This window comes from Balaenoptera borealis (assembly GCF_965194805.1).
Source record: "Balaenoptera borealis genome assembly, chromosome: 10".
In the NCBI taxonomy this organism is placed as follows: domain Eukaryota; kingdom Metazoa; phylum Chordata; class Mammalia; order Artiodactyla; family Balaenopteridae; genus Balaenoptera; species Balaenoptera borealis.
Genome location: NC_138874.1, coordinates 28,529,688 through 28,557,045, shown reverse-complemented (window position 1 = coordinate 28,557,045; position 27,358 = coordinate 28,529,688). Strand labels below are relative to the sequence as shown.

The 27,358-nt window shown below is 46.2% G+C and overlaps 1 long non-coding RNA gene across 7 annotated transcripts in view; it reads right to left on the bottom strand.

Moving 5' to 3' along the window:
- Positions 1 to 27,358, bottom strand: part of LOC309636271 — an 868,657-nt gene that overhangs the window by 381,697 nt on the left and 459,602 nt on the right. For 3 of the 7 annotated variants that reach the window (XR_014249349.1, XR_014249351.1, XR_014249353.1), the window contains exon 3: positions 19,515 to 19,588. The exons of 1 other annotated variant lie outside the window; for it this stretch is intronic. This is a non-coding gene — a long non-coding RNA (uncharacterized lncRNA). Of the gene's footprint in view, positions 1 to 8,655; positions 8,746 to 14,001; positions 14,095 to 19,514; positions 19,591 to 27,358 lie in introns of those variants that run through there. 3 more of the 7 variants (XR_014249355.1, XR_014249352.1, XR_014249354.1) reach the window with 3 other exon arrangements.

The window sequence follows — 27,358 nt, the reverse complement described above, 5'->3', positions numbered from 1 at the left end:
CGTAGTGATCCATGACCCCTTTCATCACAATGCTCCATGACCCCAGTCATCACAATGCTCCATAGCCCTTGTCATCACAATGCTCCATTAGCCCTGTCATCACAATGTTCCATGACTCTTGTCATCAAAATGCCTCATGATCCATTTAATCACAATGCTCCATGACTCCTTTCAACACATCCTCCATGATACTTGTCATTACACTGCCCCATGACCTTTTTCAGAACAATGCTCCATGATACCAGTCATCACAATGCTCCATGACCATTGTCGTCACAATGCTCCATGCCCATTTCAACACAATGCTCCATGACAACTGTCATCACAATGCTCCATGGCCTTTGTCATCACAATTATACATGGCCCCTGTGATCACAGTGCTCCATGACCCCTTTCATCACAATGCTCCATGACCACTGTCATCACAATGCCCCATGACCCCTGTCATCACAATGCTCCATGGCCCCTGTCATTACAATGCTCCATGACCACTGTCATCACAATGTTCCATGATCGCTGTAATCACAATGACCCATGACACCTTTCCTCAGAAGGCTTCAGTACGCCTGTCATCACAATGCTCCAATGACCGTCTCATCACAATGCTGCATGATCCCTGTCAGCACAACGTTCCATGACAATTGTCATCACAATGCTCCATGACACCTGTCATCACAATGTTGCCTGCCCATGTCATCAAAATGCTCCATGTCCCCTGTAATCACAATGTTCCATTACACCTGTCTTCACAATGTTCCCTGCCCATGTCATCACAATGCTCCATTACCAATGTAATCAAAATGTTCGCCTGCCCTTGTCATCAAAATGCTCCATGGCCCCTTTAATCACAATGCTCCATGAACCCTGTCATCCCAATGTTCCATGACAGTTGTCATCACAATGCTCCATGACCCTGTAATCACAATGCTCCATGCCCTTGTCATCACAATGCTCCAGAACTCTTGTCATCATAATGATGAATGCTCGTGTCATCACAAAGCTCCATGATACTTGTCATCACAATGTTCCATGGCCTTGTCATTACAATACTCCATGGCCCCTGTCATCACCGTGCTCCATGATACCTTTTATCACAATTCTAGATGACCACTGTCATCACAATGCCCCAAGACACATGTCATCACAATTCGCCATGGCCCTTGCCATCACAATGCTCCATGACCCGTGTCATCACAATGGTCCAGGACACTTGTCATCACAATGATCCATGACCACTTACATCACAATGCTCCTTGACTCCTGTCATCACACTGCTCCATGGCCTATGCATTCAAAATGCTCCATGGCCCCTGTAATCACATTGCTCCATGATCCCTTTCATCACAATGTTCTATGACCACTCTCATCACAATACCCCATGACGCCTATCATCATAATGCTCCAAGGCCCCTCTCATCACAATGCTCCATGAACCCTGTCATCACAATGTTCCATGACACTTGTCAGCACAGTGCTCCATGAAGCCCTGTCATCACAATATTCACTGCCCATGTAATCACAATGCTCCTGGTCCCCTCTAATCACAGTGCTCCATACCCTTTTCATCACAATGCTCCAGAACTCTTGTCATCATAATGCTCCATGCCCGTGTCATCACAATGCTTGAAGAACCTTGTCATCACAATGCTCCATGAACCGTGTCATCACAAGGTTCCAGGACCCTTGTCATCACAATGATCCATGACCCCTGTCATCTCAATGCTCCATGATCTTTGTATTCACAATGCTCCATGGCCCCTATAATTGCGGTGATCCATGACCCCTGTCATCACAATGCTCCCTGGTATATTTCATCACAATTCTAGATGACCACTGTCATCACAGTGCCTCACGGCCCCTGTCGTCAGAATCCTCCATGATACCTTTCATTACAATTCTACATGACCACTGTCATCACAATGCCCCATGACACCTGTCATCACAATTCGCCATGGCACTTGTCATCACAATGCTCCATGAACCATGTCATCACAATGTTCATGGACACTTGTCATCACAATGCTCCATGACAACTTACATCACAATGCTCCTTGACCCCTGTCATTTCATTGCTCCATGGCCTATGCATTCACAATGCTCCATGGCTCCTGTAAGCACATTGCTCCATGATCCCTTTCATCACAATGCTCCAAGACCGCTGTCATCACAATGCCCCATGACGCCTATCATCATAGTGCTCCAAGGCCCCTCTCATCACAATGCTCCATGATTCCTGTCATCACAATGTTCCATGACACTAGTCATCACAGTGCTCCATGACCCCTGTCATCACAATATTCACTGCCCATGTAATCACAATGCTCCTGGTCCCCTGTAATCATAGTGCTCCATACCCTTGTCATCACAATGCTCCAGAACTCTTGTCATCATAATGCTCCATGCCCGTGTCATCACAATGCTTGAAGAACCTTGTCATCACAATGCTCCATGAACCGTGTCATCACAAGGTTCCAGGACCCTTGTCATCACAATGATCCGTGACCCCTGTCATCTCAATGCTCCATGATCTTTGTATTCACAATGCTCCATGGCCTCTATAATTGCGGTGATCCATGACCACTGTCATCACAATGCTCCCTGGTATATTGCATCACAATTCTAGATGACCACTGTCATCACAGTGCTCCACGGCCCCTGTCAGCAGAGTCCTCCCTGATACCTTTCATCACAATTCTATATGACCGCTCTCATCACAATTCCACATGACACCTGTCATCACAATGCTCCATGAACCATGTCATCACAATGTTCATGGACAATAGTCATCACAATGCTCCATGACAACTTACATCACAATGCTCCTTGACCCCTGTCATTCCATTGCTCCATGGCCTATGCATTCACAATGCTCCATGGCTCCTGTAATCACATTGCTCCATGATCCCTTTCATCACAATGCTCCAAGACCGCTGTCATCACAATGCCCCATAACGCCTATCATCATACTGCTCCAAGGCCCCTCTCATCACAATGCTCCATGATCCCTGTCATCACAATGTTCCATGACACTAGTCATCACAGTGCTCCATGACCCCTGTCATCACAATATTCACTGCCCATGTAATCACAATGCTCCTGGTCCCCTGTAATCACAATGCTCCATACCCTTGTCATCACAATGCTCCAGAACTCTTGTCATCATAATGCTCCATTCCCGTGTCATCACAGTGCTCCATGACCACTTTCATCACAATGCTCCTTGACCCCTGTCATCACAATGCTCTATGACCACTGTCAACACAATGCCACATGACACCTGTCATCACAATGCTCTATAGCCCCTGTCAGCACAATGTTCCATGACAGGTATCATCACAATGATCCATGACTGCTGTCATCACAATGTTCCCTGCCCTTGTCATTCTCAATGCTCCCTGGCCCCTGTCATCACAATGCTCCATGCTCATATCATCACAATGCTCCATTACCCATGTCATCGTAGTGATCCATGACCCCTTTCATCACAATGCTCCATGACCCCAGTCATCACAATGCTCCATAGCCCTTGTCATCACAATGCTCCATTAGCCCTGTCATCACAATGTTCCATGACTCTTGTCATCAAAATGCCTCATGATCCATTTAATCACAATGCTCCATGACTCCTTTCAACACATCCTCCATGATACTTGTCATTACACTGCCCCATGACCTTTTTCAGAACAATGCTCCATGATACCAGTCATCACAATGCTCCATGACCATTGTCGTCACAATGCTCCATGCCCCTTTCAACACAATGCTCCATGACAACTGTCATCACAATGCTCCATGGCCTTTGTCATCACAATTATACATGGCCCCTGTGATCACAGTGCTCCATGACCCCTTTCATCACAATGCTCCATGACCACTGTCATCACAATGCCCCATGACCCCTGTCATCACAATGCTCCATGGCCCCTGTCATTACAATGCTCCATGACCACTGTCATCACAATGTTCCATGATCGCTGTAATCACAATGACCCATGACACCTTTCCTCAGAAGGCTCCAGTACGCCTGTCATCACAATGCTCCAATGACCGTCTCATCACAATGCTCCATGATCCCTGTCAGCACAACGTTCCATGACAATTGTCATCACAATGCTCCATGACACCTGTCATCACAATGTTGCCTGCCCATGTCATCAAAATGCTCCATGTCCCCTGTAATCACAATGTTCCATTACACCTGTCTTCACAATGTTCCCTGCCCATGTCATCACAATGCTCCATTACCAATGTAATCAAAATGTTCGCCTGCCCTTGTCATCAAAATGCTCCATGGCCCCTTTAATCACAATGCTCCATGAACCCTGTCATCACAATGTTCCATGACAGTTGTCATCACAATGCTCCATGGCCCTGTAATCACAATGCTCCATGCCCTTGTCATCACAATGCTCCAGAACTCTTGTCATCATAATGATGAATGCTCGTGTCATCACAAAGCTCCATGATACTTGTCATCACAATGTTCCATGGCCTTGTCATTACAATACTCCATGGCCCCTGTCATCACAGTGCTCCATGATACCTTTTATCACAATTCTAGATGACCACTGTCATCACAATGCCCCAAGACACATGTCATCACAATTCGCCATGGCCCTTGCCATCACAATGCTCCATGACCCGTGTCATCACAATGGTCCAGGACACTTGTCATCACAATGATCCATGACCACTTACATCACAATGCTCCTTGACTCCTGTCATCACAATGCTCCATAGCCTATGCATTCGCAATGCTACATGGTCCCTGTAATCACATTGCTCCATGATCCATTTCATCACAATGCTCTATGACCCCTGTCATTACAATGCCACATTATACCTGTCATCACAATGCTCCATGGCCCCTGTCAGCACAATGTTCCATGACAGATGTCATCACTCTCCTCCATGGTCCCTGTAATCACAATGCTCCATTCCCTTGTCAACGCAATGCTCCAGAACTCTTGTCATCATAATGCTCCATGCCCGTCTCCTCACAATTCTCCATGACACTTTTCATTAAAATGCTCCATGGCCTTTATCTTCACAATGCTCCATGGCCACTATTATCACAGTGATCCATGGAACCTTTCATCACAATGCTAGATAACCTCTGTCATCACAATGCCCGAGGACACCTGTCATCAGAATTGGCCATGGCCCTTGTCATCACAATGCTCCATGCCCTTGTCACCACAATGCTCCAGAACTCTGGGCATCATAATGCTCCATGCCCGTCTCATCACAATGCTCCATGACACTTGTCATCAAAATGCTCCATGGCCTTTGTCATCACAATGCTCCATGGCCCCTGTTATCATAGTGCTCCATGTTACCTTTCATCACAATTCTAGATGACCACTGTCATCAAAAGGCCCCATGACACCTGTCATCACAATTCGCCATGGCCCTTGTCATCACAATGCTCCATGATCCATGTCATCACAATGTTCCTGGACACTTATCATCACAATGAACTATGACCACATTCATCACAATGCTCCATGACCCCTGTCATCACACTGCTCCATGGCCTATGCATTCAAAATGCTCCATGGCCCCTGTAATCACATTGCTCCATGATCCCTTTCATCACAATGCTCCAAGACCGCTGTCATCACAAGGCCCCATGACGCGTATCATCATAATGCTCCAAGGCCCCTCTCATCACAATACTCCATGAACCCTGTCATCACAATGTTCCATGACACTTGTCATCACAGTGCTCCATGAACCCCTGTCATCACAATATTCACTGCCCATGTAATCACAATGCTCCTGGTCCCCTGTAATCACAGTGCTCCCTACCCTTTTCATCACAATGCTCCAGAACTCTTGTCATCATAATGCTCCATGCCCGTGTCATCACAATGCTTGAAGAACCTTGTCATCACAATGCTCCATGAACCGTGTCATCACAAGGTTCCAGGACCCTTGTCATCACAATGATCCATGACCCCTGTCATCTCAATGCTCCATGATTTTTGTATTCACAATGCTCCCTGGCCCCTATAATTGCGGTGATCCATGACCCCTGTCATCACAATGCTCCCTGGTATATTTCATCACAATTCTAGATGACCACTGTCATCACAGTGCTCCACGGCCCCTGTCGTCAGAGTCCTCCATGATACCTTTCATTACAATTCTACATGACCACTGTCATCACAATGCTCCTTGACCCCTGTCATAACAATGCTCTATGACCACTGTCATCACAATGCCACATGACACCTGTCATCACAATGCTCTATAGCCCCTGTCAGCACAATGTTCCATGACAGGTATCATCACAATGATCCATGACTGCTGTCATCACAATGTTCCCTGCCCTTATCATTTCAATGCTCCCTGGCCCCTGTCCTCACAATGCTCCATGCTCATATCCTCACAATGCTCCATTACCCATGTCATCGTAGTGATCCATGACCGCTTTCATCACAATGCTCCATGACCCCAGTCATCACAATGCTCCATAGCCCTTGTCATCACAATGCTCCATTAGCCCTGTCATCACAATGTTCCATGACTCTTGTCATCAAAATGCCTCATGATCCATTTAATCACAATGCTCCATGACTCCTTTCATCACATCCTCCATGACACTTGTCATTACACTGCCCTATGACCTTTTTCAGAACAATGCTCCATGATACCAGTCATCACAATGCTCCATGACCATTGTCGTCACAATGCTCCATGCCCCTTTCAACACAATGCTCCATGACAACTGTCATCACAATGCTCCATGGCCTTTGTCATCACAATTATACATGGCCCCTGTGATCACAATGCCCCATGACCCCTGTCATCACAATGCTCCATGGCCCCTGTCATTATAATGCTCCATGACCACTGTCATCACAATGTTCCATGATCGCTGTAATCACAATGACCCATGACACCTTTCCTCAGAAGGCTCCAGTACGCCTGTCATCACAATGCTCCAATGACCGTCTCATCACAATGCTCCATGATCCCTGTCAGCACAACGTTCCATGACAATTGTCATCACAATGCTCCATGACACCTGTCATCACAATGTTGCCTGCCCATGTCATCAAAATGCTCCATGTCCCCTGTAATCACAATGTTCCATTACACCTCTCTTCACAATGTTCCCTGCCCATGTCATCACAATGCTCCATTACCAATGTAATCAAAATGTTCGCCTGCCCTTGTCATCAAAATGCTCCATGGCCCCTTTAATCACAATGCTCCATGAACCCTTTCCTTACAATGTTCCATGACAGTTGTCATCACAATGCTCCATGACCCTGTAATCACAATGCTCCATGCCCTTGTCATCACAATGCTCCAGAACTCTTGTCATCATAATGATGAATGCTCGTGTCATCACAAAGCTCCATGATACTTGTCATCACAATGTTCCATGGCCTTGTCATTACAATACTCCATGGCCAATGTCATCACCGTGCTCCATGATACCTTTTATCACAGTTCTAGATGACCACTGTCATCACAATTCCCCAAGACACATGTCATCACAATTCGCCATGGCCCTTGCCATCACAATGCTCCATGACCCGTGTCATCACAATGGTCCAGGACACTTGTCATCACAATGATCCATGACCACTTACATCACAATGCTCCTTGACTCCTGTCATCACAATGCTCCATAGCCTATGCATTTGCAATGCTACATGGTCCCTGTAATCACATTGCTCCATGATCCATTTCATCACAATGCTCTATGACCACTGTCATTACAATGCCACATTATACCTGTCATCACAATACTCCATGGCCCCTGTTCAGCACAATGTTCCATGACAGATGTCATCACTCTCCTCCTTGGTCCCTGTAATCACAATGCTCCATTCCCTTGTCAACGCAATGCTCCAGAACTCTTGTCATCATAATGCTCCATGCCCGTCTCATCACAATTCTCCATGACACTTTTCATTAAAATGCTCCATTGCCTTTATAATCACAATGCTCCATGTCCCATATTATCACAGTGATCCATGGTACCTTTCATCACAATGCTAGATAACCTCTGTCATCACAATGCCCGAGGACACCTGTCATCAGAATTGGCCATGGCCCTTGTCATCACAATTCTCCATGCCCTTGTCAGCACAATGCTCCAGAACTCTTGGCATCATAATGCTCCATGCCCGTCTCATCACAATGCTCCATGACACTTGTCATCAAAATGCTCCATGGCCTTTGTCATCACAATGCTCCATGACCCCTGTTATCACAGTGCTACATGTTACCTTTCATCACAATTCTAGATGACCACTGTCATCACAATGCCCCATGACACCTGTCATCACAATTCGCCATGGCCCTTGTCATCACAATGCTCCATGATCCATGTCATCACAATGTTCCTGGACACTTATCATCACAATGAACTATGACCACATTCATCACAATGCTCCATGACCCCTGTCATCACACTGCTCCAAGGCCTATGCATTCAAAATGCTCCATGGCCCCTGTAATCACATTGCTCCATGATCCCTTTCATCACAATGTTCTATGACCACTCTCATCACAATACCCCATGACGCCTATCATCATAATACTCCAAGGCCCCTCTCATCACAATGCTCCATGAACCATGTCATCACAATATTCACTGCCCATGTAATCACAACGCTCCTGGTCCCCTGTAATCACAGTGCTCCATACCCTTTTCATCACAATGCTCCAGAACTCTTGTCATCATAATGCTCCATGACCGTGTCATCACAATGCTTGAAGAACCTTGTCATCACAATGCTCCATGAACCGTGTCATCACAAGGTTCCAGGACCCTTGTCATCACAATGATCCATGACACCTGTCATCTCAATGCTCCATGATCTTTGTATTCACAATGCTCCTTGGCCCCTATAATTGCGGTGATCCATGACCCCTGTCATCACAATGCTCCCTGGTATATTTCATCACAATTCTAGATGACCACTGTCATCACAGTGCTCCACGGCCCCTGTCATCAGAGTCCTCCATGATACCTTTCATTACAATTCTACATGACCACTGTCATCACAATGCCCCATGACACCTGTCATCACAATTCGCCATGGCACTTGTCATCACAATGCTCCATGAACCATGTCATCACAATGCTCCATGCTCATATCATCACAATGCTCCATTACCCATGTCATCGTAGTGATCCATGACCCCTTTCATCACAATGCTCCATGACCCCAGTCATCACAATGCTCCATAGCCCTTGTCATCACAATGCTCCACTAGCCCTGTCATCACAATGTTCCATGTCTCTTGTCATCAAAATGCCTCATGATCCATTTAATCACAATGCTCCATGACTCCTTTCATCACATCCTCCATGATACTTGTCATTACACTGCCCCATGACCTCTTTCAGAACAATGCTCCATGATACCAGTCATCACAATGCTCCATGACCATTGTCGTCACAATGCTCCATGCCCATTTCAACACAATGCTCCATGACAACTGTCATCACAATGCTCCATGGTCTTTGTCATCACAATTATACATGGCCCCTGTGATCACAGTGCTCCATGACCCCTTTCATCACAATGCTCCATGACCACTGTCATCACAATGCCCCATGACCCCTGTCATCACAATGCTCCATGGCCCCTGTCATTACAATGCTCCATGACCACTGTCATCACAATGTTCCATGATCGCTGTAATCACAATGACTCATGACACCTTTCCTCAGAAGGCTCCAGTACGCCTGTCATCACAATGCTCCAATGACCGTCTCATCACAATGCTCCATGATCCCTGTCAGCACAACGTTCCATGACAATTGTCATCCCAATGCTCCATGACACCTGTCATCACAATGTTGCCTGCCCATGTCATCAAAATGCTCCATGTCCCCTGTAATCACAATGTTCCATTACACCTGTCTTCACAATGTTCCCTGCCCATGTCATCACAATGCTCCATTACCAATGTAATCAAAATGTTCGCCTGCCCTTGTCATCAAAATGCTCCATGGCCCTTTTAATCACAATGCTCCATGAACCCTGTCATCACAATGTTCCATAACAGTTGTCATCACAATGCTCCATGACCCTGTAATCACAATGCTCCATGCCCTTGTCATCACAATGCTCCAGAACACTTGTCATCATAATGATGAATGCTCGTGTCATCACAAAGCTCCATGATACTTGTCATCACAATGTTCCATGGCCTTGTCATTACAATACTCCATGGCCCCTGTCATCACAGTGCTCCATGATACATTTTATCACAATTCTAGATGACCACTGTCATCACAATGCCCCAAGACACATGTCATCACAATTCGCCATGGCCCTTGCCATCACAATGCTCCATGACCCGTGTCATCACAATGGTCCAGGACACTTGTCATCACAATGCTCCATGACCCCTGTCATCACACTGCTCCATGGCCTATGCATTCAAAATGCTCCATGGCCCCTGTAATCACATTGCTCCATGATCCCTTTCATCACAATGTTCTATGACCACTCTCATCTCAATACCCCATGACGCCTATCATCATAATGCTCCAAGGCCCCTCTCATCACAATGCTCCATGAACCCTGTCATCACAATGTTCCATGACAGTTGTCATCATAGTGCTCCATGAACCCCTGTCATCACAATATTCACTGCCCATGTAATCACAATGCTCCTGGTCCCCTGTAATCACAGTGCTCCATACCCTTTTCATCACAATGCTCCAGAACTCTTGTCATCATAATGCTCCATGCCCGTGTCATCACAATGCTTGAAGAACCTTGTCATCACAATGCTCCATGAACCGTGTCATCACAAGGTTCCAGGACCCTTGTCATCACAATGATCCATGACCCCTGTCATCTCAATGCTCCATGATCTTTGTATTCACAATGCTCCATGGCCCCTATAATTGCGGTGATCCATGACCCCTGTCATCACAATGCTCCCTGGTATATTTCATCACAATTCTAGATGACCACTGTCATCACAGTGCTCCACGGCCCCTGTCGTCAGAGTCCTCCATGATACCTTTCATTACAATTCTACATGACCACTGTCATCACAATGCCCCATGACACCTGTCATCACAATTCGCCATGGCACTTGTCATCACAATGCTCCATGAACCATGTCATCACAATGTTCATGGACACTTGTCATCACAATGCTCCATGACAACTTACATCACAATGCTCCTTGACCCCTGTCATTTCATTGCTCCATGGCCTATGCATTCACAATGCTCCATGGCTCCTGTAAGCACATTGCTCCATGATCCCTTTCATCACAATGCTCCAAGACCGCTGTCATCACAATGCCCCATGACGCCTATCATCATAATGCTCTAAGGCCCCTCTCATCACAATGCTCCATGATCCCTGTCATCACAATGTTCCATGACACTAGTCATCACAGTGCTCCATGACTCCTGTCATCACAATATTCACTGCCCATGTAATCACAATGCTCCTGGTCCCCTGTAATCATAGTGATCCATACCCTTGTCATCACAAAGCTCCAGAAATCTTGTCATCATAATGCTCCATGCCCGTGTCATCACAATGCTTGAAGAACCTTGTCATCACAATGCTCCAAGAACCGTGTCATCACAAGGTTCCAGGACCCTTGTCATCAAAATGATCCGTGACCCCTGTCTTCTCAATGCTCCATGATATTTGTATTCACAATGCTCCATGACCCCTATAATTGCGTTGATCCATGACCCCTGTCATCACAATGCTCCCTGGTATATTTCATCACAATTCTAGATGACCACTGTCATCACAGTGCTCCACGGCCCCTGTCATCACAATATTCACTGCCCATGTAATCACAATGCTCCTGGTCCCCTGTAATCACAATGCTCCATAGCCTATGCATTCGCAATGCTACATGGTCCCTGTCATCACATTGCTCCATGATCCATTTCATCACAATGCTCTATGACCCCTGTCATTACAATGCCACATTATACCTGTCATCACAATGCTCCATGGCCCCTGTCAGCACAATGTTCCATGACAGATGTCATCACTCTCCTCCATGGTCCCTGTAATCACAATGCTCCATTCCCTTGTCAACGCAATGCTCCAGAACTCTTGTCATCATAATGCTCCATGCCCGTCTCATCACAATTCTCCATGACACTTTTCATTAAAATGCTCCATGGCCTTTATCATCACAATGCTCCATGGCCCCTGTTATCACATTGATCCATTGTACCTTTCATCACATTGCTAGGTAACCTCTGTCATCACAATGCCCGATGACACCTGTCATCAGAATTGGCCATGGCCCTTGTCATCACAATGCTCCATGCCCTTGTCACCACAATGCTCCAGAACTCTGGGCATCATAATGCTCCATGCCCGTCTCATCACAATGCTCCATGACACTTGTCATCAAAATGCTCCATGGCCTTTGTCATCACAATGCTCCATGGCCCCTGTTATCACAGTGCTCCATGTTACCTTTCCTCATAATTCTCGATGACCACTGTCATCACAATGCCCCATGACACCTGTCATCACAATTCGCCATGGCCCTTGTCATCACAATGCTCCATGATCCATGTCATCACAATGTTCCTGGACACTTATCATCACAATGAACTATGACCACATTCATCACAATGCTCCATGACCCGTGTCATCACACTGCTCCATGGACTATGCATTCAAAATGCTCCATGGCCCCTGTAATCACATTGCTCCATGATCCCTTTCATCACAATGTTCTATGACCACTCTCATCACAATACCCCATGACGCCTATCATCATAATGCTCCAAGGCCCGTCTCATCACAATGCTCCATGAACCCTGTCATCACAATGTTCCATGACACTTGTCATCACAGTGCTCCATGAACCCCTGTCATCACAATATTCACTGCCCATGTAATCACAATGCTCCTGGTCCCCTGTAATCACAGTGCTCCATACCCTTTTCATCACAATGCTCCAGAACTCTTGTCATCATAATGCTCCATGCCCGTGTCATCACAATGCTTGAAGAACCTTGTCATCACAATGCTCCATGAACCGTGTCATCACAAGGTTCCAGGACCCTTGTCATCACAATGATCCATGACCCCTGTCATCTCAATGCTCCATGATCTTTGTATTCACAATGCTCCATGGCCCCTATAATTGCGGTGATCCATGACCCCTGTCATCACAATGCTCCCTGGTATATTTCATCACAATTCTAGATGACCACTGTCATCACAGTGCTCCACGGCCCCTGTCATCAGAGTCCTCCATGATACCTTTCATTACAATTCTACATGACCACTGTCATCACAATGCCGCATGACACCTGTCATCACAATTCGCCATGGCACTTGTCATCACAATGCTCCATGAACCATGTCATCACAATGTTCATGGACACTTGTCATCACAATGCTCCATGACAACTTACATCACAATGCTCCTTGACCCCTGTCACTCCATTGCTCCATGGCCTATGCATTCACAATGCTACATGGCTCCTGTAATCACATTGCTCCATGATCCCTTTCATCACAATGCTCCAAGACCGCTGTCATCACAATGCCCCATGACGCCTATCATCATAATGCTCCAAGGCCCCTCTCATCACAATGCTCCATGATCCCTGTCATCACAATGTTCCATGACACTAGTCATCACAGTGCTCCATGACCCCTGTCATCACAATATTCACTGCCCATGTAATCACAATGCTCCTGGTCCCCTGTAATCACAATGCTCCATACCCTTTTCATCACAATGCTCCAGAACTCTTGTCATCACAATGCTCTATGACCACTGTCATCACAATGCCACATGACACCTGTCATCACAATGCTCTATAGCCCCTGTCAGCACAATGTTCCATGACAGGTATCATCACAATGATCCATGACTGCTGTCATCACAATGTTCCCTGCCCTTGTCATTCTCAATGCTCCCTGGCCCCTGTCATCACAATGCTCCATGCTCATATCATCACAATGCTCCATTACCCATGTCATCGTAGTGATCCATGACCCCTTTCATCACAATGCTCCATGAACCCAGTCATCACAATGCTCCATAGCTCTTGTCATCACAATGCTCCATTAGCCCTGTCATCATAATGTTCCATGACTCTTGTCATCAAAATGCCTCATGATCCATTTAATCACAATGCTCCATGACTCCTTTCATCACATCCTCCATGATACTTGTCATTAAACTTCCCCATGACCTTTTTCAGAACAATGCTCCATGATACCAGTCATCACAATGCTCCATGACCATTGTCGTCACAATGCTCCATGCCCCTTTCAACACAATACCCCATGACACCTGTCATCACAATTCGCCATGGCACTTGTCATCACAATGCTCCATGAACCATGTCATCACAATGTTCATGGACACTTGTCATCACAATGCTCCATGACATCTTACATCACAATGCTCCTTGACCCCTGTCATTTCATTGCTCCATTGCCTATGCATTAACATTGCTCCATGGCTCCTGTAAGCACATTGCTCCATGATCCCTTTCATCACAATGCTCCAAGACCGCTGTCATCACAATGCCCCATGACGCCTATCATCATAATGCTCTAAGGCCCCTCTCATCACAATGCTCCATGATCCCTGTCATCACAATGTTCCATGACACTAGTCATCACAGTGCTCCATGACCCCTGTCATCACAATATTCACTGCCCATGTAATCACAATGCTCCTGGTCCCCTGTAATCATAGTGCTCCATACCCTTGTCATCACAATGCTCCAGAACTCTTGTCATCATAATGCTCCATGCCCGTGTCATCACAGTGCTCCATGACCACTTTCATCTCAATGCTCCTTGACCCCTGTCATCACAATGCTCTATGACCACTGTCATCACAATGCCACATGACACCTGTCATCACAGTGCTCTATAGCCCCTGTCAGCACAATGTTCCATGACAGGTATCATCACAATGATCCATGACTGCTGTCATCACAATGTTCACTTCCCTTGTCATTCTCATGCTCCCTGGCCCCTGTTATCAGAATGCTCCATGCTCATATCATCACAATGCTCCATTACTCATGTCATCGTAGTGATCCATGACCCCTTTCATCACAATGCTCCATGACACCGGTCATCACAATGCTCCATAGCCCTTGTCATCACAATGCTCCATTAGCCCTGTCATCACAATGTTCCATGACTCTTGTCATCAAAATGCCTCATGATCCATTTAATCACAATGCTCCATGACTCCTTTCATCACATCCTCCATGATACTTGTCATTACACTGCCCCATGACCTTTTTCAGAACAATGCTCCATGATACCAGTCATCACAATGCTCCATGACCATTGTCGTCACAATGCTCCATGCCCCTTTCAACACAATGCTCCATGACAACTGTCATCACAATGCTCCATGGGCTTTGTCATCACAATTATACATGGCCCCTGTGATCACAATGCCCCATGACCCCTGTCATCACAATGCTCCATGGCCCCTGTCATTACAATGCTCCATGACCACTGTCATCACAATGTTCCATGATCGCTGTAATCACAATGACCCATGACACCTTTCCTCAGAACGCTCCAGTACGCCTGTCATCACAATGCTCCAATGACCGTCTCATCACAATGCTCCATGATCCCTGTCAGCACAACGTTCCATGACAATTGTCATCCCAATGCTCCATGACACCTGTCATCACAATGTTTCCTGCCCATGTCATCAAAATGCTCCATGTCCCCTGTAATCACAATGTTCCATTACACCTGTCTTCACAATGTTCCCTGCCCATGTCATCACAATGCTCCATTACCAATGTAATCAAAATGTTCGCCTGCCCTTGTCATCAAAATGCTCCATGTCCCCTTTAATCACAATGCTCCATGAACCCTGTCATCACAATGTTCCATGACAGTTGTCATCACAATGCTCCATGACCCTGTAATCACAATGCTCCATGCCCTTGTCATCACAATGCTCCAGAACTCTTGTCATCATAATGATGAATGCTCATGTCATCACAAAGCTCCATGATACTTGTCATCACAATGTTCCATGGCCTTGTCATTACAATACTCCATGGCCCCTGTCATCACAGTGCTCCATGATACCTTTTATCACAATTCTAGATGACCACTGTCATCCCAATGCCCCAAGACACATGTCATCACAATTCGCCATGGCCCTTGCCATCACAATGCTCCATGACCCGTGTCATCACAATGGTCCAGGACACTTGTCATCACAATGATCCATGACCACTTACATCACAATGCTCCTTGACTCCTGTCATCACAATGCTCCATAGCCTATGCATTCGCAATGCTACATGGTCCCTGTAATCACATTGCTCCATGATCCATTTCATCACAATGCTCTATGACCCCTGTCATTACAATGCCACATTATACCTGTCATCACAATGCTCCATGGCCCCTGTCAGCACAATGTTCCATGACAGATGTCATCACTCTCCTCCATGGTCCCTGTAATCACAATGCTCCATTCCCTTGTCAACGCAATGCTCCAGAACTCTTGTCATCATAATGCTCCATGCCCGTCTCATCACAATTCTCCATGACACTTTTCATTAAAATGCTCCATGGCCTTTATCATCACAATGCTCCATGGCCCCTGTTATCACATTGATCCATTGTACCTTTCATCACATTGCTAGGTAACCTCTGTCATCACAATGCCCGATGACACCTGTCATCAGAATTGGCCATGGCCCTTGTCATCACAATGCTCCATGCCCTTGTCACCACAATGCTCCAGAACTCTGGGCATCATAATGCTCCATGCCCGTCTCATCACAATGCTCCATGACACTTGTCATCAAAATGCTCCATGGCCTTTGTCATCACAATGCTCCATGGCCCCTGTTATCACAGTGCTCCATGTTACCTTTCCTCATAATTCTCGATGACCACTGTCATCACAATGCCCCATGACACCTGTCATCACAATTCGCCATGGCCCTTGTCATCACAATGCTCCATGATCCATGTCATCACAATGTTCCTGGACACTTATCATCACAATGAACTATGACCACATTCATCACAATGCTCCATGACCCCTGTCATCACACTGCTCCATGGACTATGCATTCAAAATGCTCCATGGCCCCTGTAATCACATTGCTCCATGATCCCTTTCATCACAATGTTCTATGACCACTCTCATCACAATACCCCATGACGCCTATCATCATAATGCTCCAAGGCCCCTCTCATCACAATGCTCCATGAACCCTGTCATCACAATGTTCCATGACACTTGTCATCACAGTGCTCCATGAACCCCTGTCATCACAATATTCACTGCCCATGTAATCACAATGCTCCTGGTCCCCTGTAATCACAGTGCTCCATACCCTTTTCATCACAATGCTCCAGAACTCTTGTCATCATAATGCTCCATGCCCGTGTCATCACAATGCTTGAAGAACCTTGTCATCACAATGCTCCATGAACCGTGTCATCACAAGGTTCCAGGACCCTTGTCATCACAATGATCCATGACCCCTGTCATCTCAATGCTCCATGATCTTTGTATTCACAATGCTCCATGGCCCCTATAATTGCGGTGATCCATGACCCCTGTCATCACAATGCTCCCTGGTATATTTCATCACAATTCTAGATGACCACTGTCATCACAGTGCTCCACGGCCCCTGTCATCAGAGTCCTCCATGATACCTTTCATTACAATTCTACATTACCACTGTCATCACAATGCCGCATGACACCTGTCATCACAATTCGCCATGGCACTTGTCATCACAATGCTCCATGAACCATGTCATCACAATGTTCATGGACACTTGTCATCACAATGCTCCATGACAACTTACATCACAATGCTCCTTGACCCCTGTCATTCCATTGCTCCATGGCCTATGCATTCACAATGCTACATGGCTCCTGTAATCACATTGCTCCATGATCCCTTTCATCACAATGCTCCAAGACCGCTGTCATCACAATGCCCCATGACGCCTATCATCATAATGCTCCAAGGCCCCTCTCATCACAATGCTCCATGATCCCTGTCATCACAATGTTCCATGACACTAGTCATCACAGTGCTCCATGACCCCTGTCATCACAATATTCACTGCCCATGTAATCACAATGCTCCTGGTCCCCTGTAATCACAATGCTCCATACCCTTTTCATCACAATGCTCCAGAACTCTTGTCATCACAATGCTCTATGACCACTGTCATCACAATGCCACATGACACCTATCATCACAATGCTCTATAGCCCCTGTCAGCACAATGTTCCATGACAGGTATCATCACAATGATCCATGACTGCTGTCATCACAATGTTCCCTGCCCTTGTCATTCTCAATGCTCCCTGGCCCCTGTCATCACAATGCTCCATGCTCATATCATCACAATGCTCCATTACCCATGTCATCGTAGTGATCCATGACCCCTTTCATCACAATGCTCCATGAACCCAGTCATCACAATGCTCCATAGCTCTTGTCATCACAATGCTCCATTAGCCCTGTCATCACAATGTTCCATGACTCTTGTCATCAAAATGCCTCATGATCCATTTAATCACAATGCTCCATGACTCCTTTCATCACATCCTCCATGATACTTGTCATTAAACTGCCCCATGACCTTTTTCAGAACAATGCTCCATGATACCAGTCATCACAATGCTCCATGACCATTGTCGTCACAATGCTCCATGCCCCTTTCAACACAATACCCCATGACACCTGTCATCACAATTCGCCATGGCACTTGTCATCACAATGCTCCATGAACCATGTCATCACAATGTTCATGGACACTTGTCATCACAATGCTCCATGACATCTTACATCACAATGCTCCTTGACCCCTGTCATTTCATTGCTCCATTGCCTATGCATTAACAATGCTCCATGGCTCCTGTAAGCACATTGCTCCATGATCCCTTTCATCACAATGCTCCAAGACCGCTGTCATCACAATGCCCCATGACGCCTATCATCATAATGCTCTAAGGCCCCTCTCATCACAATGCTCCATGATCCCTGTCATCACAATGTTCCATGACACTAGTCATCACAGTGCTCCATGACCCCTGTCATCACAATATTCACTGCCCATGTAATCACAATGCTCCTGGTCCCCTGTAAACACAATGCTCCATACCCTTGTCATCACAATGCTCCAGAACTCTTGTCATCATAATGCTCCATGCCCGTGTCATCACAGTGCTCCATGACCACTTTCATGTCCATGCTCCTTGACCCCTGTCATCACAATGCTCTATGACCACTGTCATCACAATGCCACATGACACCTGTCATCACAATGCTCTATAGCCCCTGTCAGCACAATGTTCCATGACAGGTATCATCACAATGATCCATGACTGCTCTCATCAGAATGTTCCCTGCCCTTGTCATTCTCATGCTCCCTGGCCCCTGTCATCAGAATGCTCCATGCTCATATCATCACAATGCTCCATTACCCATGTCATCGTAGTGATCCATGACCCCTTTCATCACAATGCTCCATGACCCCAGTCATCACAATGCTCCATGGCCCTTGTCATCACAATGCTCCATTAGCCCTGTCATCACAATGTTCCATGACTCTTGTCATCAAAATGCCTCATGATCCATTTAATCACAATGCTCCATGACTCCTTTCATCACATCCTCCATGATACTTGTCATTACACTGCCCCATGACCTTTTTCAGAACAATGCTCCATGATACCAGTCATCACAATGCTCCATGACCATTGTCGTCACAATGCTCCATGCCCCTTTCAACACAATGCTCCATGACAACTGTCATCACAATGCCCCATGACCCCTGTCATCACAATCCTCCATGGACCCTGTCATTACAATGCTCCATGACCACTGTCATCACAATGTTCCATGATCGCTGTAATCACAATGACCCATGACACCTTTCCTCAGAAGGCTCCAGTACGCCTGTCATCACAATGCTCCAATGACCGTCTCATCACAATGCTCCATGATCCCTGTCAGCACAACGTTCCATGACAATTGTCATCCCAATGCTCCATGACACCTGTCATCACAATGTTGCCTGCCCATGTCATCAAAATGCTCCATGTCCCCTGTAATCACAATGTTCCATTACACCTGTCTTCACAATGTTCCCTGCCCATGTCATCACAATGCCCCATTACCAATGTAATCAAATGTTCGCCTGCCCTTGTCATCAAAATGCTCCATGGCCCCTTTAATCACAATGCTCCATGAACCCTGTCATCACAATGTTCCATGACAGTTGTCATCACAATGCTCCATGACCCTGTAATCACAATGCTCCATGCCCTTGTCATCACAATGCTCCAGAACTCTTGTCATCATAATGATGAATACTCGTGTCATCACAAAGCTCCATGATACTTGTCATCACAATGTTCCATGGCCTTGTCATTACAATACTCCATGGCCCCTGTCATCACAGTGCTCCATGATACCTTTTATCACAATTCTAGATGACCACTGTCATCACAATGCCCCAAGACACATGTCATCACAATTCGCCATGGCCCTTGCCATCACAATGCTCCATGACCCGTGTCATCACAATGGTCCAGGACACTTGTCATCACAATGATCCATGACCAATTACATCACAATGCTCCTTGACTCCTGTCATCACAATGCTCCATAGCCTATGCATTCGCAATGCTACATGGTCCCTGTAATCACATTGCTCCATGATCCATTTCATCACAATGCTCTATGACCACTGTCATTACAATGCCACATTATACCTGTCATCACAAGGCTCCATGGCCCCTGTCAGCACAATGTTCCATGACAGATGTCATCACTCTCCTCCATGGTCCCTGTAATCACAATGCTCCATTCCCTTATCAACGCAATGCTCCAGAACTCTTGTCATCATAATGCTCCATGCCCGTCTCATCACAATTCTCCATGACACTTTTCATTAAAATGCTCCATGGCCTTTATCATCACAATGCTCCATGGCCCCTGTTATCACAGTGATCCATTGTACCTTTCATCACAATGCTAGATAACCTCTGTCATCACAATGCCCGATGACACCTGTCATCATAATTGGCCATGGCCCTAGTCATCACAATGCTCCATGCCCTTGTCACCACAATGCTCCAGAACTCTTGGCATCATAATGCTCCATGCCCGTCTCATCGCAATGCTCCATGACAACTTACATCACAATGCTCCTTGACCCCTGTCATTTCATTGCTCCATGGCCTATGCATACACAATGCTCCATGGCCCCTGTAATCACATTGCTCCATGATCCTTTTCATCACAATGCTCTATGACCACTGTCATCACAAGGCCACACGACACCTGTCATCACAATGCTCTATGGCCCCTGTCAGCACAATGTTCCATGACAGATATCATCACAAGGATCCATGACCGCTGTCATCACAATGTTCCCTGCCCTTGTCATCTCAATGCTCCCTGGCCCCTGTAATCGCAATGCTCCATACCCTTGTCATCGCAATGCTCCAGATCACTTCTCATCATAATGCTCCATGCCCGTGTCATCACAATGCTCCATGGCCCCTGTCATCACAGTGCTCCGTGATACCTTTCATCATAATGATAGATGACCACTGTCATCACAATGCTCCATGACACCTGTCATCAGAATTGGCCATGGCCCTTGTCATCACAATGCTCCAGGACACTTGTCTTCACAATGTTCCATGGCCCATTTCATCACAATGCTCCATGACCACTTTCATCAAATTGCTCCATGATGCCTGTCATCACAATGCTCCATGGCCTTTGTCATCAAAATTCTACATGGCCCCTTTAATAACAGTGCTTCAGGACAACATTTATCACAATGCTCCATGACCACTCTCATCACAATGCCAGATAAGACCTTTCATGACAATGCTCCATGGCCCTTGTCATCACAATATTCTATGACTTCTGTCATCACAATGCTCCATGCCCCTGTCATCACAATGCCCCATCACCCCTGCTATTACAATGCTCCATGAACCCTGTCGTCACAATGCTCCGAAACCCTTGTCATCACAATATTCCATGATCCGTGTAATCACGATGATCCATGAACCATTTCTGTACAATGCTCCAGTACCCCTTTCATTAAAATGCTCCATGGCGCTTGTCATCAGAATGCTCCAGGAACCCTTCCATCACAATAATCCATGACCCGTTTCCTCACAATTCTCCAGGACCGCTTTCATCACAATGCTCCATTCCCTTGTCATCTCAATGCTTCATGGCCCCTGTCATCAAAATGATCCATGCCCTTGTCATCAAAATGCTCCAGAACTCTTGTCATCACTATGCTCCATGCCCATGTCATCACAATGCTGCATGGCCCCTGTCATCACAATGCTGCATGACCCCTGTCATCACATTGCTCCATGCCCGTATCATCACAATGCTCCATTACCCATGTCATCGTAGTGATCCATGACCCCTTTCATCACAATGCTGCATGACACCTGTCATCACAATGCTCCATAGCCCTTGTCATCACAATGCTCCATTAGCCCTGTCATCACAATGTTCCATGACTCTTGTCATCAAAATGCCTCATGATCCATTTAATCACAATGCTCCATGACTCCTTTCATCACATCCTCCATGATACTTGTCATTACACTGCCCCATGACCTTTTTCAGAACAATGCTCCATGATACCAGTCATCACAATGCTCCATGACGATTGTCGTCACAATGCTCCATGCCCCTTTCAACACAATGCCCCATGACACCTGTCATCACAATTCGCCATGGCACTTGTCATCACAATGCTCCATGAACCATGTCATCACAATGTTCATGGACACTTGTCATCACAATACTCCATGATATCTTACATCACAATGCTCCTTGACCCCTGTCATTTCATTGCTCCATTGCCTATGCATTCACAATGCTCCATGGCACCTGTAAGCACATTGCTCCATGATCCCTTTCATCACAATGCTCCAAGACCGCTGTCATCACAATGCCCCATGACGCCTATCATCATAATGCTCTAAGGCCCCTCTCATCACAATGCTCCATGATCCCTGTCATCACAATGTTCCATGACACTAGTCATCACAGTGCTCCATGACCCCTGTCATCACAATATTCACTGCCCATGTAATCACAATGCTCCTGGTCCCCTGTAATCACAATGCTCCATACCCTTGTCATCACAATGTTCCATGACTCTTGTCATCAAAATGCCTCATGATCCATTTAATCACAATGCTCCATGACTCCTTTCATCACATCCTCCATGATACTTGTCATTACACTGCCCCATGAACTTTTCAGAACAATGCTCCATGATACCAGTCATCACAATGCTCCATGACCATTGTCGTCACAATGCTCCATGCCCCTTTCAACACAATGCTCCATGACAACTGTCATCACAATGCTCCATGGCCTTTGTCATCACAATTATACATGGCCCCTGTGATCACAATGCCCCATGACCCCTGTCATCACAATGCTCCATGGCCCCTCTCATTACAATGCTCCATGACCACTGTCATCACAATGTTCCATGATCGCTGTAATCACAATGACCCATGACACCTTTCCTCAGAAGGCTCCAGTACGCCTGTCATCACAATGCTCCAATGACCGTCTCATCACAATGCTCCATGATCCCTGTCAGCACAACGTTCCATGACAATTGTCATCCCAATGCTCCATGACACCTGTCATCACAATGTTGCCTGCCCATGTCATCAAAATGCTCCATGTCCCCTGTAATCACAATGTTCCATTACACCTGTCTTCACAATGTTCCCTGCCCATGTCATCACAATGCCCCATTACCAATGTAATCAAAATGTTCGCCTGCCCTTGTCATCAAAAGGCTCCATGGCCCCTTTAATCACAATGCTCCATGAACCCTGTCATCACAATGTTCCATGACAGTTGTCATCACAATGCTCCATGACCCTGTAATCACAATGCTCCATGCCCTTGTCATCACAATGCTCCAGAACTCTTGTCATCATAATGATGAATGCTCGTGTCATCACAAAGCTCCATGATACTTGTCATCACAATGTTCCATGGCCTTGTCATTACAATACTCCATGGCCCCTGTCATCACAGTGCTCCATGATACCTTTTATCACAATTCTAGATGACCACTGTCATCACAATGCCCCAAGACACATGTCATCACAATTCGCCATGGCCCTTGCCATCACAATGCTCCATGACCCGTGTCATCACAATGGTCCAGGACACTTGTCATCACAATGATCCATGACCACTTACATCACAATGCTCCTTGACTCCTGTCATCACAATGCTCCATAGCCTATGCATTCGCAATGCTACATGGTCCCTGTAATCACATTGCTCCATGATCCCTGTCATCACAATGTTACATGACACTAGTCATCACAGTGCTCCATGACCCCTGTCATCACAATATTCACTGCCCATGTAATCACAATGCTCCTGGTCCCCTGTAATCACAATGCTCCATACCCTTGCATCACAATGCTCCAGAACTCTTGTCATCATAATGCTCCATTCCCGTGTCATCACAGTGCTCCATGACCACTTTCATCACAATGCTCCTTGACCCCTGTCATCACAATGCTCTATGACCACTGTCATCACAATGCCACATGACACCTGTCATCACAATGCTCTATAGCCCCTGTCAGCACAATGTTCCATGACAGGTATCATCACAATGATCCATGACTGCTGTCATCACAATGTTCCCTGCCCTTGTCATTCTCAATGCTCCCTGGCCCCTCTCATCACAATGCTCCATGCTCATATCATCACAATGCTCCATTACCCATGTCATCGTAGTGATCCATGACCCCTTTCATCACAATGCTCCATGACCCTGTAATCACAATGCTCCATGCCCTTGTCATCACAATGCTCCAGAACTCTTGTCATCATAATGATGAATGCTCGTGTCATCAAAAAGCTCCATGATACTTGTCATTACAATGTTCCATGGCCTTGTCATTACAATACTCCATGACCCCTGTCATCTCAATGCTCCATGATCTTTGTATTCTCAATGCTCCATGGCCGCTATAATTGCGGTGATCCATGACACCTGTCATCACACTGCTCCATGGCCTATGCATTCAAAATGCTCCATGGCCCCTTTAATCACATTGCTCCATGATCCCTTTCATCACAATGTTCTATGACCACTCTCATCACAATACCCCATGACGCCTATCATCATAATGCTCCAAGGCCCGTCTCATCACAATGCTCCATGAACCCTGTCATCACAATGTTCCATGACAATTGTCATCACAGTGCTCCATGAACCCCTGTCATCACAATATTCACTGCCCATGTAATCACAATGCTCCTGGTCCCCTGTAATCACAGTGCTCTATACCCTTTTCATCACAATGCTCCAGAACTCTTCTCATCATAATGCTCCATGCCCGTGTCATCACAATGCTTGAAGAACCTTGTCATCACAATGCTCCATGAACCGTGTCATCACCAGGTTCCAGGACACTTGTCATCACAATGATCCATGACCCCTGTCATCTCAATGCTCCATGATCTTTGTATTCACAATGCTCCATGGCCCCTATAATTGCGGTGATCCATGACCCCTGTCATCACAATACTCCCTGGTATATTTCATCACAATTCTAGATGACCACTGTAATCACAGTGCTCCACGGCCCCTGTCATCAGAGTCCTCCATGATACTTTTCATTACAATTCTACATGACCACTGTCATCACAATTCCCCATGACACCTGTCATCACAATGCTCCATGAACGATGTCATCACAATATTCATGGACACTTGTGATCACAATGCTCCATGACAACTTACATCACAATGCTCCTTGACCCCTGTCATTTCATTGCTCCATGGCCTATGCATTCACAATGCTCTATGGCCCCTGAATCACGTTGCTCCATGATCCCTTTAATCACAATGCTCCAAGACCGCAGTCATCAAAATGCCCCATGACGCCTATCATCATAATGCTCCAAGGCCCCTCTCATCACAATGCTCCATGATCCCTGTCATCACAATTATCCATGACACTAGTCAACACAGTGCTCCATTAACCCCTGTCATCACAATATTCACTGCCCATGTAATCACAATGCTCCTGGTCCCCTGTAATCACAATGCTCCATACCCTTGTCATCACAATGCTCCAGAACTCTTGTCATCATAATGCTCCATGCCCGTGTCATCACAGTGCTCCATGTCCACTTTCATCACAATGCTCCTTGACCCCTGTCATCACAATGCTCCATGGCCTATGTATTCACAATGCTCCATGGCCCCTGTAATCACATTGTTCCATGATCCTTTTCATCACAATGCTCTATGACCACTGTCATCACAATGCCACATGACACCTGTCATCACAATGCTCTATAGCCCCTGTCAGCACAATGTTCCATGACAGGTATCATCACAATGATCCATGACTGCTGTCATCACAATGTTCCCTGCCCTTGTCATTCTCATGCTCCCTGGCCCCTGTCATCAGAATGCTCCATGCTCATATCATCACAATGCTCCATTACCCATGTCATCGTAGTGATCCATGACCCCTTTCATCACAATGCTCCATGACCCCAGTCATCACAATGCTCCATAGCCCTTGTCATCACAATGCTCCATTAGCCCTGTCATCACAATGTTCCATGACTCTTGTCATCAAAATGCCTCATGATCCATTTAATCACAATGCTCCATGACTCCTTTCATCACATCCTCCATGATACTTGTCATTACACTGCCCCATGACCTTTTTCAGAACAATGCTCCATGATACCAGTCATCACAATGCTCCATGACCATTGTCGTCACAATGCTCCATGCCCCTTTCAACACAATGCTCCATGACAACTGTCATCACAATGCTCCATGGCCTTTGTCATCACAATTATACATGGCCCCTGTGATCACAATGCCCCATGACCCCTGTCATCACAATGCTCCATGGCCCCTCTCATTACAATGCTCCATGACCACTGTCATCACAATGTTCCATGATCGCTGTAATCACAATGACCCATGACACCTTTCCTCAGAAGGCTCCAGTACGCCTGTCATCACAATGCTCCAATGACCGTCTCATCACAATGCTCCATGATCCCTGTCAGCACAACGTTCCATGACAATTGTCATCCCAATGCTCCGTGACACCTGTCATCACAATGTTGCCTGCCCATGTCATCAAAATGCTCCATGTCCCCTGTAATCACAATGTTCCATTACACCTGTCTTCACAATGTTCCCTGCCCATGTCATCACAATGCCCCATTACCAATGTAATCAAAATGTTCGCCTGCCCTTGTCATCAAAAGGCTCCATGGCCCCTTTAATCACAATGCTCCATG